At 46.5% G+C, this 19,460-nt stretch overlaps 1 pseudogene; it reads right to left on the reverse strand.

Moving 5' to 3' along the window:
• Window positions 1-7,038: 7,038 nt before the first annotated feature.
• LOC123168918 (alpha carbonic anhydrase 2-like) lies at window positions 7,039-8,356 on the reverse strand (annotated as a pseudogene).
• Window positions 8,357-19,460: the final 11,104 nt, after the last annotated feature.

Genomic DNA, 19,460 nt, shown 5'->3' on the forward strand with positions numbered 1-19,460 from the left:
GTTGCATTTTAGATACCCAGTCTTTCGACCTAGACTAGATCTGAGGCATCTTCACATTTTTCACCAACAATCTTCTTCCTGTTAATTTCCTCGACTTTGAGCAAAACAAACATCCCCGCTGTTGATAGCAAGACTGCGAAAGCAACGAAGACCAAGTCACACAGGTCAGGACGAAAGATGAAGATCGCCACTCCTAGTGGTTGTTTGGATAAACGAAATTAACACCTAGTTTTAACAAAGCACGTTTTAGTAGGATTTTTTTGGAAAACTAGTTTTACTGATAATTCGGTTAGGAATAAGCATGCACAAAACCTTGTTTGGATGGTAAAACATGTTTAAGCACGGGGGACTGGCAGACCGCACCGTCGTCGCCGTGTCCTCGCATCGGCATAAGAGATGATCGTGTCCAACATGGATGACGTTGTAGGCCGTCTCAATGCTCACGGACGTGAATCTTAGCAGCAGAAGTAACACTCGTGTGACGGACATGCAAATGAACAATCATTGAAGAACAAGAATTAGCATACAAGGAATCTGCTGCGGCTGCACAACTCAAGATCAAATTGTTGAGACAAGCATTTAGGATTCGGAAAAGCCCTGAAGACATTGGTGATGTAGTGCCGACCTGCTCGGGATGGACCAGTGGTTGACTGTGATGCGACAGCCGCCGCGGGATGATTGCTCGTCGGGGAAGGATCAGTGGTCAACAGTGATGATGATGGCCCGGCGATGGCAACGACCATGAGCGCCGTGAGATGAGTTATTGCTGGGAAGGAGAAGACCAAATGTCGTTGGGGAAGGAGAAGACCAATGGTCGACGTCGCGGGCACCGCCGGCGCAGGAAGATTGCTTACGGTGATGGCCATTGGCGATGCGAGATGAGTTGTTGCTGGGGATGCGAGATGAGTTGTTGATGGGGAAGGAGAAACATGCATGCCAGCTGCGCCATACGCCAATCGCGGCGGTAGATGAAGAACTGGTTTATAGAAAAACGTTAAAATAGTCATTTTTCTATAAACTCGGTTTTTTAGTTTTACTGAAACTAAGATCTCCTTATCCAAGGATTTTTTTTTTTGAGCATCAGTACAGACACAAGCGCTCATATATACGCGCATACACTCACCCCTATGAACGCACACACGTACACCCTACCCCTATGAGCACGTTCGAGAGACTGAGCCGACATATCATCTTGAGATTTACGAAGCCTCCTACTGAAAGCGCATCGCCGGAAATCCTGAAATAAATCCAGGAATAATGCGAGCACCAGGATTTGAATCCTGGTGGGTTGGGGATACCACTGTCCACCTAACCATCTCAACCACAGGTTGATTCGCTATCAAGGATTTGTTACGTTAACCAAACAGAGTTTTAGTTTGTTATAACCGAAAACGTGTGTAGGCCAAATTGGTTTAGTAAAATCCCAGTATCCAAACAACGATTAACATGATCCCAGTCGCAACCAACATCAACATCGACGTGAACTGCACGAGACGGTTAAGAATCAAAATAACGAAAACATGCTGATTAGCGAAATAGTAAAATGTATTTTGGTTAATTAGTGACATTCCTTGATCAGTACGTACCTAATACGTGGATTTGATAATAACAATCTGTTCTTCTGTTCTCGGCGTTTGATAAGCAGCAGGTGAATCGTGACTGTGGAGTCGAGGAAGGCGATGGCGGTGATAATCAATTCGTACCAATGCCCCAGCTCCGTCCAAAAAGGGCGGGCGCATATATAAAGAAGAAAAAGAACATGGTGAAACTGACCACCAAGTGTTGCGTGCACAGTTTCATAAACAAAGAAGAATCAGTTTTAACATGCAATGCTGAATTGCTCATGGACGTACAAACTCGATCACATGAACACATTCATCAAATAATTAATTGGCACGTAAGTAAAACCAAGACCAGACTAGGCTGGGCAATTGGGCATGCATGGCGTCATCATCATGTGGCGATTATAAAGGGCATGTACGTACGTACCAGACACACACTGTCGTCGTCATCGTCGTCAAGGTTCGCCGCCTGTCTTGCCGCCGCCGGTGCCAACAGCTGCGTCGAGGACGAGGAGGAAATACTCTTCGTCATGGTAACGACGAATCTAGCTCGCTGCAGGGATTCGTTCAACACTGCACGCATATATTTTAAAATCTTTTCCAATAGACTGGAGGAAATTCATGCAAACACAACGGATTTTATACAAACCAGACGAAAACCTTTACATTTTAGACATATTTTAACTAAAAAGGTAAAACTATGTGCACCTACTGTCGCCGGAGCTCCACTACCACGTTAGGGATAAACTACACTACTGTACAGCCGGCCGCGGCAGATCTCTTTGTTTTTTCCATGTCCGGCAGCCCGCTCATCGGACTGTCGGGAGCCCCGAAGGTATATTCTTCCCTCATACCTTCCCAATGTCCTGTTGCGCCGCTCATTGGAGTGGCAAAGAGAGTGCTTCAGCCGGAGGGGAAGGGGGCTCCTCCGCTTCCGTTTAGCCCTGACAGGGACTAAAGATGATCTGAGATAAAGAACCAGCCATGTCACCGGCTGTACAAGCCGGCGACATGTCGGCGGTGGCCTCCTGTGTTCAACTTTTCTTCGATGTTGGCGACGGATGCGGACGTGTTGGCCACCGACTCGTCGATCTCCGTGCAGCCGACTTCTTTCTTTGCCGGTAGGGCGCGGTTACATCTGATGGCGTGGTCGCAGGCACGAGAGGCGCGGTACGATGCGGCATCCATGGCAGTGACGTTTCCCGTCCAGTCATGCTCCCTCCATGCCGGCCTGGAGCAACTCGCCACTCCATGGGCTGGCTTGGAGCAGCGAGTTGCTGAAACACGCACCGGGTTGGGCGCCATATACAATGCGACACTTGTCGTAACCTGGGAGGTGGGAGTGACCTTTACAAAGAGTACTTCTTAATTAGTGATTCCGGCGAACCAATGGCTCCTTTAGCTTCCCCCCTCCGGCTTATAGGCCTCTTGGCCCAATTACAATTTTCTTTGTCCACAAAAAACACATATAAAAAAGATTTGGAAAAATACACTTTCTTATATAACGAAAACAGAGAAAACCAAATTATAAAAATACCATGATCTGAAAAAAATGAAAATGGCCATGCTGTAAAACATAGAGAATATTTTTTCCATAGACCAAAAAAATGTCATCTGTTAAAATGCCGTCTCTTAATAATAAAAGATGTCTTATCTTAATAGTAAAAATGCCATCTCTTAGTATAAAAATGACATCTCTTAATAAAAATGGCATCTCTTATAATAAATAAAATACAATGTGACATAGTTTGAAAATTTAAAAACCGCCATGTTGATATTTCTTAGAGAAAATGACATCTGGTAAAAAGAAAATAGGGAAGGGATACTTGGTTTGAACCAAGGCGACCCAAGTGGATATTTGCGCCGCTAAGCGAGTGCGCTGGCACTAGTGTTTTCAAATATATTTCCCTGGCGTTTTTCTTATAGCGGACTATTTTGTGAATCCAACGTGGCTAGGATCCTGTGCCAGGATTTGTGCAAACGTAACCGACGATAGGGGGGGTCGCTGCGAAATGTCTCATAGCTGACGGTCGCCAGTTATGATTTCCCTAATCTATTTACACCTTGTAAACATAACTCCTCAATCTCGACTATATATTTCTACCAGATTAAGATTGTTACACAAAGCAGCGACATATATGGAGTTAGCAACCTCGTGACATCCATGTGCCTAGTACAAAGAGATGATCATTGTTTCAGACTAGACCAGATCCATCGGATCCTAATTTGCATATTTGCAAGTGCACCTTCCAAAAAGAAAATAAATAAATAAGCAGTGCACCTTTCCAACCGAGGCTTCAGCCTACCAACTCCGCAAATCAGCAGGCTTAGAGCTACTCCAACAGGGCGACCCATTTTGTCCGCGGGCGTCCGTTTGGGTTGGCGCGGACAGAAAAGTCGGCCCAACGCGCCAACCTAAACGGACGCGCGTCCGCTTTTCGTCCACCTGCCGACCCATTTCCGGTCAATTTCTGAGCCGGATTTGCGTCGGCGTGGACACGACACGGCGTGCCCGCGCTCGCCTTCTTCTCCCGCTGGCCCGCTGGCCGGTGGCATCCTCCATCATTTCCCTTCATTTCCTCCCAAAACCCTCCCGCCCGCGCGCGCTCCCGCCGCCCGCCATGGACGACGACCTCGACGCCACCGCCGGTCTCTCCTCCCTCGCCTCGTCCGACATGACGACCGCCCCCTCCGGCAAAGGCAAGCCTCGCGCCCCCCGCAAGACCGCCGCAGCGCCCAAGCCGAAGAAGACGCTGACGCCCGAACAGCGGGCAAGGGAGTCGGCAAAGAGGAAGGGACGGAGGCACGGGACTGACACGAGGGACGAAGCCATCGCGACGGTCGCCGTCGCCGCCGCCGCGCAGCAGGAGGTCACCAACGCCCGCGTCGCGGCAGCAACTAGGGAGGCGCTATATATGCTAGGGTTAAACCCTAGCCAGCACGGCCGCGTCAACGCTGTCGTGGCCGCGGCCAGCACCGGCTCATCCGCGTTTCCTCGCATGGTGCTGCCTGACTCGCCCTGCGCTCGGCGACGCAGCCGATACCCGGCTTCCACGTCTACCCGCACGCCTCCCACCTCACCGAGGAGTGCTCGCCCGAGGTGAGCGTGGTGGCGCCTTCCACGCCTACGGCCGCGCCCATCGACCTCAACGCCACACCGGCGGCCGGTGGCTCGTCATTCGGAGGCGCGAGGAAACGCGCGGGGCACATGTCACCCGATGTACTGCCGGGCGCACGCAACCTGTTCGACGAAATGCGGGCCTCCGGACGACGATTACATGGAAAACATCATCCTCAAGGGTGGTGCGGCGGCCGCTGGCGGTGCCGCCAGGGCCGGCTACGATTCCGAAGAGACACAAAGCCAAGACGGCCGAGGGGCGTTCACGCCGTCCACCTTTGATTAAGATCAGGTGGCCTTCATGCATGATCAGGTCGGCCTGGACCTGGACGGCTTCCCGCTCGACCACGAGTTTCTGGAGGACTACGGAAAAGAGGAAGAGGATGAGTGCGACATCGAAACATCGAAGGGGAGCCTTTGTTTGAGGACGAGCTCGCCAACCAAGCCGCCGGGGCGAAGCCAAAGCCCAAGAGCAAGCGGACGAAGGCATACACGGCGGCCGAGGACAAGCTTATTTGTGAGTGTTGGAGGGACATTGGGCAAGACCCCATGGTCGGCGCCGAACAAAAGGCGTCAACCTTTTGGATCCATGTCCACCTTGAGTTCCATGAGAGCAAGAAGTTTCCGCCATACCAAATACTAAGCAATGGAGGGTGATCCAACAAGATTGCAACAAGTTTTGTGCCACTCTTGAGAGCGTCAAGGCCCGCCCCGTGAGCGGCATCGGCATGCAAGACATGGTATGCAAGAGGCCACCCTCTTTTGTGTCATTCCATTTATGTTTGCATGTCCATTTCCATATCCATTTTGCCAATATGCTTGCATGCAATACATTTGTAGGCCTTCCAAGCTTTGGAGGCATTCAAAGTCCAACAGGACGGCAAGTGCTTCAACCTCTCTCATTGTTGGAGGGTCATCAAAGACGAGGAAAAGTTCAAGGCGCAATATGCCGCCCTCAAGTCACGTGGGTGAAGAGGGCCGTGGAGGAGGAAGACATCGAGAAGCCACGCCCGCGGGAGAAGACCAACTCCAAGAAGGAGGACAAGCGGGATGCGGCGTCGAATGCCTTGATCGCAAGTGTGGAGGTCATGATGAGCAAGAAGAACTAAAGGGAGGAGGAACGCCGGTGATACATAGAAGAATAAATGAATGCCTTCATGAAGATCCAAAGGAGGAGGCTTGAGATGGAGGCGGAGAAGCAAGCCAAGATGCTTGATATGGAGACGGAGAAGCAAGCCAAGATGCTAGAGATCGAGGCCGCCAACGCCAAGGCCAAGGCGAAAGAAGTGGCTCTCCCGAGCATGATGACCGGGGTGGAGATCATGAAGTGGATCTCAACACTGTGTCGCCAAGGAAGAGGCCGTGGTTCGAGAAGATGCAGGCTGACATGCTCAAGTTCGACGACGAGTGACCTATGGCGGCGAGCGCCATCCTTTTTTGTATGCCGGCAAGTGTGCTGGCATGACCACGGCCGTGATGGCGTGGTCGAACTCCCACCCCTTTTTTGTGTGCTGGCATGTGTGCCGGCCACTGGCAAGTGCGCCAGCCGAACTGTGTGTTATTATTTGATGCTGGCATTGTATGCCGGCGCTGGCATTGTGCCGGCATGAACTTTTGGGCGACGACATAGCCGCTGGCATGAACTATGGGCGCATGCCTTTTTTCAAAATTTGCGTGCGGACATGAAATGGATCGACGCGTTGGGGTTGCTTTTACGAGGATGGGGCGTCGACCCGTTTGCTGGGCAGCTGAGGTTGCTGCCAGCCCACCCGAGTTCGAGTCCGGCTCGGACACACGGTGCTCGCGGAATTTCTTCTATAAAAAAGTGCCAACGAGGGTTAGCCCTTGGGTTGGTCTCATTTTATTTTTTATATTGGAGTGCTTACCAACTCCGCATCTCACGTGAATCTAGTTTTGTTGGCGCCCTCTCCCTGTCTGTGGTATAACCATGTGAACCTCCAGGTCCTACCTTCACGCGCAGCCTATGTGATACGGACAATTGACAAGGGCCCGGGAAAAGTGAGCACGACGTCCTACGGGAGATGCTCCTGTATCCCATCTCGTACAGCCTAGGGGAGATGCTCTACGAGAACTATAAGAACAACCTAGGGGAGATGCTCCTGTATCCCATTTGTTTGTGACTTCGACTTTATTGAGGAATTATAAGAACGGTGCCAAGGCCAACAAATATCCCTGCTTGTGCCAGAGTCACGATCGATTTGCAATGTTCCATGTCATTGCTCTTGTTCGCCGTTGCCAACACCTGAATATATAGTTTTCATTAGAAACAATTATTCGCCGACAATTGTAAGCTAGTCAAATGAAGGTATATACTGATATTATCTTACATTAACATACATGCTATCAATCCGTCAGGTTGGCTCAAGTATAGAGATAATTAATGATCAGCAGCAGCGTAATAGCGTTCATGGTCATCATGAGGGCAGAAAAAGCTGATATATCTGCCATTCAACTTCTGAAGGGGTCTCGCGTTCATCTCAAAGCCCTACGCCCAGTACAAACAAACAAATATATGCACATTGCTTTCTTGCAAAAGATTGGGGAAATTAATCAATAGAATAACGTAATTACATCGTGGACAGCGTCCGTGAGAAGCTTCAATTGGTGAGTCGACACGGTAGCAACCTGCAAAAGCACATACTTAATTTTAAAATTTGGATCACTATTGTTAGAGAATATGGGGGGCGTTAGTGACCGTATGTCAGTAAGTTTAGCATTCACGGTCTAAATGTGGTCGGTAAAAGTTATTAACAACGTAGCGAGGTAGGTGCCCTCTTGATGACGGTCCAGATGACCCCCTCGTCACACGCCGGCGTGGTGAGGGAGCCCATGTACCGGTAGTAGGCTTCACCATCGCCCCTCGCCTCCCAGGGATCCACCACGCCAACCTTCTCCTCCTTCTCCTTCATGCCTGCCATCCTCCGCAGGTAAGGCTCTAGCTGCATCATGCATGCAACGGATTAGTTCAAATCTGGACACGGATTTAGAAAAAAAAAAGATACTGGAGTTGGAGAGAAGTACGCACCTCGTGCAGGAAATGGTCGCGCCTACCGATCTTATAGAGGCGGCCGATCACGGCAGCCTTGTTCTCGGCGCTGAGGTGAACCATGTGGAGCTCCAGGCTGTACTGGCGGCCGTTTAGGTGGTGCTCGCTGGGGGAGTGCCAGTGCACCTGCCTGAGGTGGTAAGCAGTGCCGTTGATCCACAAGCTCCCGGCGTCGCGCTGGAATGTCACCGTGATGTCGTGGCCACGGTTGACGATGGAGGCCTCGGCAGGGCGGTAGGAGTGGTGGAGGTACCCGAGGTTGGGCGCCTGTGCGGCATGGCGGTCAGAGAGGTCGATGGGGGACTGCACCCGCCCGGTGGCGCACGTCACCCACTCCTCCTTGATCTTGCCCCAGTTCTCCGGCCCGTTCTCGGACCTGCTGTCGTAGCTGAACTCCGACTCATCGTCTGCATGCAAGAGATGTACGTACTCGTTAGGAATTAATCAATGGCGGAAGAGTTAACTAAGACAAGAATTAATCTATAGAAGATTTCTGCTCACCGATTTCCTGCTGTGCTCTGGCTTCCGGGACGAAGGCTGCGAAGTGCAGGAGGAGAAGGGCCCAGACCGCGAGGTGGAGGTGGGGAGCTGAACGCATATTGTCTTGTGTTGTGTGTTGATCGAGGAGTGCGGCGAATCTGCACCCGGGCTCATCTGCACCCGCGCTCACGGAAAAAATTAAAAAAATACTAGAAAAATTCAAAAAATTCCAAAAAACATTCGGGTGGTAGATAATTAGGTGCGTGAGGTTCGCTGCAAAATTCAACTCGTTTGGACATTTGAGCAAGTCTGTGCAAAAAAGACAAAATCGGGGTCTGTGAAAAAGTTTACTGTTCACAAACTGTTTTGACCCGATTTGTCTTTTTTGCCGAGGCCTACTCAGATATCCAAATGAGTTGAATTTTGGAGCGGACCTCACGCATCAATTTATCTACCACCCGGATTTTTTTGGATTTTGTTGAATTTTTCTAGTATTTTTTTTGAATTTTTTGCTGATCAGGTGCAGATGAGCCCGGGCTTCAGGATGAATTATCCGTTGATCGAGGTGCTACTGCTGCTAGGTAGCTGGGTTATCCAAGAGGGGCAGGTTGGTGGGGATACATATATACACAATTTTCCTCGTGAAGCTAGCGGATGCATTCTCATCTTATCCATCCGCTCGGCTTTCTCACATGTGGATTTCAAAAACAGGATTGCTAAATCTTAGAGGATTAAGACTTAACCAAGTCCCAGTCGATGCTATATTCGTGAGATCTCGCATGGAGATCCGTGTAATTTTCTTTCTTGCAAGTTATGTCATTTAAATTAGACTTGGTTAAATTTCAGTCGACCGAGACCTAGCCACACTCTTTAAAAAAATCCTATACTGCTAGTCCTAGTAAATTTAGTCTCTGTTCCTTGTGTAGTTTTCATGCGTGGCGACCCAGTCACTGTTTTAGAAATAATACGGGACTAAAATGCTCATGGCTACAACGTTGATTACAGGATTGACAATCCTTCCAATTATATATATTTTTAAAACACACAGTACAAGCGCAGTAACTTACTTACACAATCCTTCCGATTCAGCAGGTGTGCAATTTCCATCTGGTTAGAAGGAAATATACTATTGTACACAACAATTTGGAATTTACCTTAGAAACAAATACACCTAATGATCATGTTTTTTTTGCCGGGGACCTAATGAACATGTTAGAGCATGTGCATGTGTAACACACGCTCAGCGAGCTCCGCGTGCCGCATGTGTCAAATGGGTGACTAGGCTTGATGTGACAGCAGGCAGGGATCACATTCCGTAGAAAACTAGGACACGTATCACTTAAACTGCTTTAGGTCGCATCAAGGACCGAAGCTCTGCTTTCAACATTACTAGATCTAACTTTCATTGGTGCAGGTCCTATTAAGCCCTATAAAGCCAACTCTTTGTGATGAAGACATCACACATGCATTTGAAATATGAACTCTGTGCAAACATAGGGAACATGTGCGATCTCTGACCCATCAGCACGATTGACTTTGTTCAACCGTGTGAGATACATTAATTACACATTGTTGTGTTGGCCGAAGCGTGTGCGATGACTTACAACATCCCACGTGATTCGGGGGAACAAATTTTGTGTGAATTTTAGCACAGGGTTCAGGGAATCTAACCGAGTGCGATGATTGGGCACGTCACTGATATTTCAGTTCGGTGCATCGTGTGCGGTACATGCACATAACTGGCTTGCATAACTGCGTGCTATGATTTGTACCATCACCGGTGGTTTCTAATTATTACTTATGTGTGATGTTGTTTACAAGATAAATTCAAACATATTATACTACAAGAACAAAATTAATTAATTTATAAGATCAAATATAAGAGTACTACTTAAGTACGTGAAATGTGAAAGTTTAAATCTAGAATATCTAACTATATATAGCTAGCTAGACATCATTCTGCTTCGGCGCTAGCTAAAAACATGTGGGCGCATCCATGTGGCCGACAAACACCTCCACCGCTTTGATCGACTCATGCCCGCTTCGCGGCCCGTGGCATCCTAGAATACGGCTACGAAATGGCAATCGGTGGGGACGCATGCCTCAGACTCTGCATGTTCGGTGTTACCGTGGGTGGTGTCGGCTAACTCGACGCGCTCGCATGCGTGCTCCTGCTCTGCCCTCTAACTCAAACCCAAAGACCTAGCGGCCGGGCGCAGGCTGCTCCGTGACGAGAGCGTGCTATGTGTGCTCTTGGAAGACGGGCCCGCGCGCAGGCTGCGGGGCGTTGGGGGCGGGCGTCATGTGCTCTGGCATGATGGGGATGGGCACAGTTTGCTGGCCGGTGGGTGGCGTGTCTCTGTTTCTAAAAATATGTAACTATACCTCATCTCTATGCCAAGAAAAGGAAAACCTTCTCTTTTTCTATTCCTTTCTCTTCCAACATATTAATACTAAATGATATCCTGCACGTTGCTGCGGGGATTGGTTGCAAGATTTTTTGATGAAATTTTATGTGGAAATTTCAATAGATATAATATATTGGATTTGATTATTATTGACTATTCGTCACCCTGGGTGAGGAATAGTTATTCTTCACCCCCCCTCTATTTTACGATCAACGCACCGTAATTTTACGTTCCGTAAGTTTTGTCTTATTTCCGACGTAAAAAGAGACCGTAAGAAAATATATAATCATTATAAAAAATATTTTCTGTTATGTAAAATTACAAACGTAATAATAGTGTAAAATACACATAAACTGCAAATTTTTCTTGTCTTATGATCTATATTTTTATTTTCTTATGCCAAATTTTACGTAGTGAATCAATAGACATGTAACTTTTGAATTCCAAACGTAATTTAATTATGAAATGATCGTAAAATTACCTCGGGTGAAGAATAACTTATTCTGCACCCTGGATGATGAATAGTAACACACTCTCTCTCTCTCTCTCTATATATATATATATATATATATATATATATATATATATATACACACACACACACACATATAGGACAACACTATTCTAATCCTGGGATTAGAATAGTTATTTGAATCACGTGAGGCACTATGGCTCGCGAGGGTTTTCCTGAGATCCCGAACTGGTATGAAGAAAAGAAAAAAAAACCTTCCCTATCCTCCCCCGATCCCATCTGGCCGCCGGCTCCCTCACTGCCCCGTGCCGCCGCTGCCTCCTGACCTTCCCTGCGCCGCCGCCGCCTCCCTCACTGCCCCGCGCCGCCGCCTCCTCCTGACCCGCCCCGCACCACCTCCTGACCAACCCCGCGCCGCCTCCCGACCTCCCTCCCTGCCCCACGCCGCCGCCTCCCGACCTCCCTCCCTGCCCCGCGCCGCCGTCTCCCGACCTGTCCCGTGCCGCCAACACCGCCGCCGCCCTCCCACAAGTAACCACCCCCGTCGGCGCTGACCCTGACACCGGTGAAGCGTGCCGTCGCCGACCTGCATCCTGCGCCACCGCCGTCCGCCTCTCCTGCTTCAACCGCGACAGCGGCCTCCCCTGCTTCAACAGCCACGCCACACCGCACAGGGATCCATCCGTCGACGTCCCCGAATCCTGCCGCCGCGATGGCCTATCTTCCACAGCGCGCCGCCGCCCCGTCTTCTCAAATCTCGACGCCACCCGCGGACGACAGCAGCACCCACAGCGAGGGTGGCGCACTAGCTACCGGCCTCGTCGTCTCCCTCCAGCAGCCACGGCCACAGGCCTGCCTAGGCCACTGAGCGCGTGTCTCCCTCCATCTTCTTCTACGCCATGGCGTGGGAGCCTTTGTGAGCTCACTTGATTCCTGTGCAGTGTTGCAGTTCAAGAGAAACAAGTATAGAAGTTCGAGAATACTAGTTCGAGAAGAGTACAGTGCTATGGTTTTCTGCTGCTAATATACCGACAGTCAATCTTCATTGGTGAAATATAAAAGAAATGGCGTTCAGAGAAGAGAAACTAGCATAAAAAGTTCATGTACAAAAAGTGGTGTTCTTGTTCTGTTTGCCTCGTTCTCTTTGGTCCTCTTTGTGTAAGAGTAGAAAATAATAAGCTGATGGAATTTTTTTCTCCTCTACTCTTTCGGTTTAGCACCAGCTGTCCTCAAAAACAGGAAAAATGGCTGTTTGTGTGCTCTTCTTCGGTTGTGTGTTGTGTAACAATGAAGTTCACCCTTGACATTGTGAAAGGTTCAATGTGTGAAGAGCTGCGGGATTTGCTACTGTACAGATGCACTTGAGTTGCTGTGCAACGTGTGTGCAGGCGTTTCTTTTATCGTTTCTTGAAGTTCAAATTGGTGAACCCAGGCCGTTCAAGTCCCATGATCTCCCTCAAATATAAAAAAGGATTTTCCCCGTCTTAAATTTGAAGTTATAAAAAAGAATTATGTCGTTTCTAAAAAAACCTAGAAGGTCAATTTAAAATAAGGGAGTGGTTCAATGTTTTTAATTTATTACAAAACTTGGATTTTTGTCGTTAATGGAAAATAAAACTAGAAGTACAAATTATAAGATAGAGCAATTTAATGTTTATAAAAAACACAGATTTTCAACATTACTAAAGAATAAAACCAAGAAGTCCAAAAGGGATTTTCTTCAACACTAAAGAATAAAACCATGAAGTTCAAATTTGAAAAACGAAGTAGTTCAACCTATATAGGCTCACTTCCTCTGCCGCCGCGGCCTTCTTCCCTCCCGTGCCTGCCCAGACCGCCGATTCGATGCAATATCCCCTACCGGGTGACCCTCCCCTGAGCTCACTTTCTCCCCCCACCACCGGCATTGCACACAAGCTATTTGTGTATTTGCCTCAAACGAAAAAGTGGGTTTTTGTAAGATTTTACCTTGGCTCAGTGCATCCTCTCTCTTTGGTTACAACAAACGTTCATACATATCGACAACAACAAAGTTCATGTTGTCAGAAAATTGAAGTCCATGTATATGCAGGGGCGCACAAAAACACTTGTGGCTGACAAAGAATGTTCCTTTCGTTTAGCCGCAAACAGTCTTTCTTGATGCCTGCTCATTTTATTGTGATTAAATGATGCTTTTGATGGTTCGTGTCGGTGCTTGCTGTTGACTGTATCTTCCGCATTTGTAAAAAATGTAAAAGTTCAAATCAAAATACCCGAGCGATTCGATGTTTATATAAAACTCAGATATTTCAAGTTACAAAAAGAAAAAGTAATAAGTTCAATTTAAAATAATGGAGAAGTTCGATCTTTATAAACCAAGAAGAAAAAGAACCCTCACCGATAAAATGTTAACTCTAGGCATTCAGATTTAAGTGAAATGGGTAGATCAAAGAAAATGTTGGGTGTTTTAAACTAATTCTCTCATTCCATTATAAATTTGAAACAAAAATGCTCTATCTGAAAATAATTCCTCCTACATGGAGTGTGTTTCATATACGAAAAAGGAATAAAAAGTCAAAGTCTAAAAAGATATGGAAGTTCAAATTTAAATAAGTGAGTAGTTTGATGTTTATTACATAACAAGGACTTTTCTGCTACAAAAATGAATAACAGCAAAAAGTCCTAATTAAAAAATGAAGTTGTTTGATGTTTATAAAAATCTTAGATTTTTTTTGAAAGCTCACTGACAGTAGGAGAGGCTCCTACTGACTTTTAAATTAAAGCAACACCAGGATCAGGGGAGGTGTGGCCCCATAATTACAAGGTAGAGAACTAGGTATTAAAAGACAAACTACTATAACAAAGAGGTAACAAAACAGACTAAAAAACAGACTAGGGGGGTAGAAGTCAGATGGCGGCAACCAATCCTCTGATGAAGGGGTGGAGAGAGTCTCTCATGCGATGTACCATCATGGACATGTCATTTTTGAATCTGTCCCTCCAAGACTCCAGTGAGGGCATCACATTCCTAAAATGTTTATTATTCCTCTCTTTCCACACACCCCAGGCTGCGATGATGAAAGTTTCCATGAATAACGGTCTCCCCCAGGACCTTTTTCCCCCACGGATGAGATCCATCCTGCATTGAGAATTGTGCCAGCGCATCCCAATCGCATCCCAACACTTGGTTGCGAATGGACATTTGAAGAACAGGTGGGCCACTGTTTCCTCCGGGGGCGAGTCACAAAGCAGGCAGGTGTACACATCACCTTCCAGCTTGTATTGTCTCCTCCTCAGCATGTTTCGTGTATTCAGACGATCTGCAAACAGAAGCCAGGCAAAAACTTTCCAGTTGTTCGTGCATTTGGATTCCCAGATCCAAGGAAAAACTGCATCCACGGGAACATCCTTAAAGCAGAACTTATAATTGTCACTTGATTTGAATGTTCCCAGCCCTCTAGCATCCCGGACACAGCACCACTTGTCGGTTCTGTCACTCTCAGGATTAAACCCCGCAGTTAATGCCTGAATCTCCTCAACTTCCACTCTTGCCTGGGGAGAGAACGGTATGTGAAAAGCCTCTCCAATGGTGCTAGACCTCAACAGTTTCTGTATTGACGCATCCTCCTCTCTAGCAAATGAAAATGCCCTCGGGTATGAGGTCTCAAGAGGCTGATCACTCCAGAGATCCTTCCAGAATAAGGCCGTACTACCATCCCCAATTTTGATCTCAGTCACTCCTCTGAAGATGTCCGATAACTGCATGAGATCCCGCCACCAGAAGGAGCCACACGGTTCCGAGGCATGTGGTACATCGACTAAGTAATATGAACTCCATACCAGGTTCACCCACGGCACATCCAGCTTATTGTAAAACTTGTATAGCTGTTTGAGCAAAAGGCCTTGATTCTGAATTTTAAGGTCCACGATCCCAAGCCCCCCTATAGCCTTGGGGCGGCAAACGAGCTCCCAGGAGGCAAGAGAAGTGTTTTTCATCCCATCCTCCGTCTTCTTGCTCCAGAAGCAATGTCTACGGATTTTATCCAGATGTTCCACTATCTTAGGAGGGATCCTGATGGAACACATGGCATACACCATAAGAGATGACACCACCGAATTAACATAGGTGAGTTTTGATCCGTAGTCTAGCAAGTTACCGGCCACAGAAACTCTTCTCTCAACAGACGTTACAAGAGGCATGAAGTCCATTACTGTGGGTTTAGTAGTCCCAAGCGGGAGTCCTAAATATGTGAATGGCATTTTCCACACAACACAACCAAACATGTCAACAAAAGCCAGTGCCTCAGTGGGTGTAACATTAATCGGGATCATGGTTGATTTCTGAAAATTGAGTCGCAACCCAATGGAAGCCGCATAGTCCAACAGGAGTTTTTTCAGAGTCTCAACCTGCTCCTTCGCAGCTGGGAGAAAGACAATCGTGTCGTCCGCATACTGAATTATCGGGTAGTCTTTCTCAGCTGACGGGATTGGTTTCTGAAGTATCCCCTCGCGGAAGGCATGCTTGATGGCAGGTTGCAACAGGTCAGCCACTAGGACAAAAATGAGCGGTGAAAGAGGATCCCCTTGGCGCACTCCCCGTTTGCAAGTGAACTGCCTGCCTGGCGTGCCATTGAGCAGGACCAAAGATTTTCCTGATTTAAAGATACAAGCAATCCAGTTTAGCCATTTCTCATTGAACCCCATCGCTCTCATGATCTCTATCATAGGGGCATGTTCAATAGTATCAAATGCCTTGGCGAAATCTAGCTTCAGCAGCAAGACCTTTCTCCCCGACGCTTGACATTGATGAGTGTACTCGAACGCCCAAGCCAAGCAGTCCTGAATCGATCTACACTTGATGAACCCGTATTGGTTTGTATGAATAATGCGCAAGATGATCCTCTGTAGACGATTCGCAAGCATCTTGGTAATGATCTTCAGACAACAATTCAGTAGGGTGATCGGTCGGTAGTCATTTACTGTTTCCGGGGAGTGGCATTTAGGAATCAATGTAATGAACCCAGTATTAATGCTTTCGAGGTCTAGATCCCCCTCATAAAAATCCATGACAAGCTTATAAAAGTCATGTTTTATAATATTCCAACATGACTTCAGGAAGCAACCGTTGAATCCATCTGGCCCCGGCGCTCTATCCACTGGCATCTCCTTGACCACTAGGTCAATTTCATCCGTGGTGAAAGGAGCTTTCAATTCATCAAGCCCCTCCACTTTCTTGATGATGTGGTGTAAGTTGAAGCGCATGTTTGGAGGGTCAGAAGAGCCTAGTCGCTGTTTATAGGAAGAAAATAGCAAGGACGCTTTACCCACATGGTCATCAATCAGCGTACCATCATCAAGTTTGAGTGTTGATATTGAGTTCTTGCGGTATCTCTCTGTGGCCACTGCATGAAAGAATTTCGTGTTACCATCCCCAACTTGAAATCTCCGAACTGTACATCTTTTCTGCCAATACATGTGTTTATACTCCAATAACTTGAGGAGGTGAGCCTTGAGAATAATTCTGAAATTGGTTTCTGGAATAGTAAGAGGTCTTTTATCCTCTAAAGTATCCAAATTCAGAAGAGCTTCATTGTAATTATCAATAAGAATTGATAATCTCGAGATTTTCTTGCTCCAGGACTTTAAAGCGTAACGCGGCTTCTTCAACTTTCTACAGATCAAAGCCGCTGAGTTAGCCGCATGACAAGGTTGGCTCCAAGAGCGTTGCGCTATCTCGTGAAACCCTGAATGTTGTATCCAGTAGTTTTCAAAACGAAACACCTTGCTCTTCGGGATGCACGAACCTATGCCAATGACGCAGGGGACGTGATCTGAAAAAGGCTTACCCAAGGGCGATACAGTGGTATTAGGGGAGGAAGAAGTCCAGTGCACCGAGGAAAAAAACCAATCTAATTGCACCAGCAAAGGGTCATCTTGCATGTTACTCCACGTGTACGTCCTACCCTTGATGGGTAGTTCAACTAGCGACTGGGTGCGGATAAAATCATTGAAGATCAACATATCGTTGGCATTGCCACCCCGCCTACTTCTGTTTTCAGGCGCGCGACAGTAGTTAAAATCCCCAGCCAAGATCCAATCTTCAGAGACTGGAATGTGCATACTGAACAACCACACCGTAAAGTTAGAGCGATCAATAATATCACACGGGCCATAAACATTGATTAGATTCCACACAGCATTGGAGTGCAAAGAAGTGAATTTAATTCCAAGGGCAAAAGACTCCTAGAGGAAAACCAAGCCCTATCGAAGTCCCATTAGAGGGAATGAAAGCAAACATATCAAGTCGCTTAGGACAAATAGTTTTAACAAAAGCCCTATCGAAAGTCTCACGCTTAGTTTCTTGCAAACATATAACATCACAACCACTTATATCGATAGCATTATGGATAGCAAGGTGTTTTTTGTCCGCGTTAATTCCACGAACATTCCAGCAGAGGATATTCCACCTCCTAGTTTGCGGCATCTTTGGGAGGGAGTGTAGCTTGCGGAGCAACCATCAGCTTCTCAGCATTGAGTTCTTCAGGCGGCACTCCACATCTGACAATGCCAATCTCTTGGATAACTGGGATTGGTGTAGGAGCAGGGACAGACTCCGAACTGACATCCAAAACAGCAGGAATACCAGACGGGGTCGTAGCATACAGGTTGCGAGTGATAACAGGAGTTTTCCTTGGTTTCACCTTGGACACGCCCTTTTTTATATCTGAAGGCTGAGGGACACGAAACCCATCATAACGGGTGGATCGAGTGCTGCGACGGAGTTGGGTGGTGTCCACATGACCGGGCTCATCCAGGATCATTTTTCCAAAATGATCAAACACACTGACTGCTTCCTCATCAGAAACCAGACAAACATTCCCACTGCTCTCAATCCCTAGTTCAGTAAGAGGAACAGGGGCAGCTTCATTCAGACCTTGGGCGCTTGAAACAGCAGCATCCTCCCCGGTAGTGCCAAGTAGATTCAGACCAGAAAGAGCAAATGATGACATGTACTTCAACCCAGCAGGCTCAACAAAAATGCAAATAGTGTAGGTCCCATTGTCCAAAAAGAGAGATTTAGGAAGTCTGGCCAAAATACACTCCTCCCTCATTACACTATTGCAGCATTGATTCCAGGTGTGAACCAAGGCAGTGCCCACAATCGCAAACAAGTTGAGCGGATTGATAGGGAACTGAGAGGCAACAAAAGAGCTGGGTGGAGAGCTATCATTGCAGAGTCTAGGTGTCCAGATGCCGGCATAAATTAAACCAAAGGTGTCAAGCAGAGCAGCAAAAGGATCAACAACCACCGACCTCACAGAGCCAGAAGCACGGACGAACTACAACCCTGGGATGTCAACACCACGAACAAAGTTATCTGCTGCCTCAGAAATATATGAGTACATTGACCATTCATCCTGCGGATCATCAGAAATATTACTATCATGCTCCATGCCATCCATCAGAGAATTTCCAGTGTACTGAAAATAGGTTCTGAAACTGAAGCCTCGGTATGGTGGCGGCACAACAGGCCAAGCTAGATTTTCCCCGATACTAAAGATTAAAACCATGAAATTCGATTCTAAAAAATAGAGTAGTTCAATGCATATTAAAAACTCAGTTTTTTATCTTTACTAAATAATAAAACCAAAGATGTTCAACTTTTAAAAGCAAAGCGTTTGTTATTTATTTGAAAAACTCGGTTTTTTGATTACTAAAGAATAAGAGCAATAAGATCTATTCAAAATAACGAAGAAGTTCAAATGTTTCTAACAGAACTCCATTTATCATATTTCTAAAAAAGCACACAAAGAAATTGGAAAAAAAATTAGAGCGGTTCAATGTCTATAAAAAACTCAGATGCTTTTTGTTACTAAAGTGAAATAGAGAGAAGTTCAAATTGACAACAGACGGCAGTTCACGTACTGCATGGTGTGTGTTTCATATGAGAAAATAGGGGTAAAAAGGCGAAGTCCAAAAATTTTGTTGCTAGAAGTTCAAGTGCACAGACCAGGAAAATTCAAAAAGTTCCTCTTGTTCAACAAGTTTCCACAACGGAAGCTCGAATTAAAATAACAAAAAAATAGAAAATTTAATTAGTAAATGGATTTCCCCATTTCTAACAGAAACCTAGAAGTTCAAATTAAATTAATGAAGCGGTTCAATGTTTATTGAAAACTCGGATTCTAACCATTAATAGAAAAATAAAACCAACGTGAGGTTTGAATTAAAATAACATGCAAGTTTGGAGTTTATTAAAACCTAAGATTTACATGTTATAAAAAATTCAAAAACCAATGCTATTTTGGCATTTTGAAAAACTAACTCATAAAAATGAAAAATATTTCTTGCTAGAAGTTCAAGTGCTCGATGA

Source organism: Triticum aestivum, chromosome 7D (genome assembly GCF_018294505.1).
Source record: "Triticum aestivum cultivar Chinese Spring chromosome 7D, IWGSC CS RefSeq v2.1, whole genome shotgun sequence".
Lineage (NCBI taxonomy): Eukaryota > Viridiplantae > Streptophyta > Magnoliopsida > Poales > Poaceae > Triticum > Triticum aestivum.